The sequence below is a fragment of the Propithecus coquereli genome, unplaced genomic scaffold, assembly GCF_000956105.1.
Source record: "Propithecus coquereli isolate 6110/MARCELLA unplaced genomic scaffold, Pcoq_1.0 Scaffold45, whole genome shotgun sequence".
In the NCBI taxonomy this organism is placed as follows: domain Eukaryota; kingdom Metazoa; phylum Chordata; class Mammalia; order Primates; family Indriidae; genus Propithecus; species Propithecus coquereli.
In genome coordinates, this window is record NW_012150285.1 from 4,312,522 (window position 1) to 4,313,250 (window position 729).

Here is a 729-nt window from a genome sequence, read left to right on the forward strand (position 1 = left end):
GGGAAGCTGGGCAAAGGCTCTCTGGGAACTCTTTGTACTATTTTTTCAACCTTTTTTCAAGTACAAAGATATTTCAAAATTAAAGGTTACAAATAAAAAAAATTAAGTACCTGGGAACTTGTTAGAAATGCAGATGCTGGCTAGGTGAGGGGGCTCACACTTGTAATCCCAGCACTTTGGGAAGCCATCGTGGGAAGATTGCTCGAGGCCAGAAGTTCGAGACCAGCCTGGGCAACATAGCAAGACCCCATCTCTAAAAAAAAAAAAATTTTTTTTTAATTAGCCGGGAATGGTGGCTCATGCCTCTAGTCCCAGCTGCTCGGGAGGCCGAGGCAGGAGGATCACTTGAGCCCAGGAGTTTGAGGCTGCTGTGAGCTATGGTTGTGCCACTGCACTCCAGCCTGCGGCAACAGAGAGAGATCCTGTCTTTAAAAAAATAGAAATAAATGCAGATTCTCAGCAACCCCCAAGAACACTAATCCGGAATCTGTAGTTTAACAAGACCCCTGAAGGATTCATAGGCCATTCAAATTGGAGCAAGTGGACTGTACTCACGTCACCTCATTAATCCTTCCAACAACGCCACCATCCAGACAGCGTCATCCCCGTTTTACTGAGGTGGGAACTGAAAGTCAGAATCGTCACTTGCCCTATGTCCTGTGAGCGAATAGGTAGGTCACATTTGAGCTCACGTCTGTCTGACGCCCATTCTCTTAGTTAGCAGGCTGC